Below are 501 nucleotides of genomic sequence, written 5' to 3'. Positions count from 1 at the left end.
TCATTTTTATTAGCCTCTTTTAGGGCTGTCAAAACGGCTCGTTAAGAAGCTCGTGTATGACTCGTTAATTTTGTTCGATAAGCTAACGGGCCAAACACGAACTAAGATGTGTTCGTTCATGTTCGGCTCGTTTACACCCCTAGCCTCTTTACAAAAGCCATAATCTCTAGAATTTTCTTTCTCCTCTACTAAAAAAGAAATCACCTAAATTAAAATGAAATAAAATTAGGATGATGATATGTTTGTTTGTTATTTTTTTAATTTTTTTAATAGCATAATTACTGAAGGTTCTTTATATCATTAGAAAGTGTAGAAATAAAACTAAACTATCATATAAGAACATTGGGTTCCAATCCTTTTTAACTATCATATAATAACATTTTAGGGGCTTTCACCTGCATATCACACAATTTATATATATTTACATATTAGCTTATAAAAAATTATAGACATGTATATTGTGTGAGTAGATTATAATGCAATTTGGGAACTAATCGTCTG

Source organism: Phalaenopsis equestris, unplaced genomic scaffold (assembly GCF_001263595.1).
Source record: "Phalaenopsis equestris unplaced genomic scaffold, ASM126359v1 Scaffold000096, whole genome shotgun sequence".
Classification (NCBI taxonomy): Eukaryota; Viridiplantae; Streptophyta; class Magnoliopsida; order Asparagales; family Orchidaceae; genus Phalaenopsis; species Phalaenopsis equestris.
Note: the sequence above shows the minus strand (reverse complement) of the source record.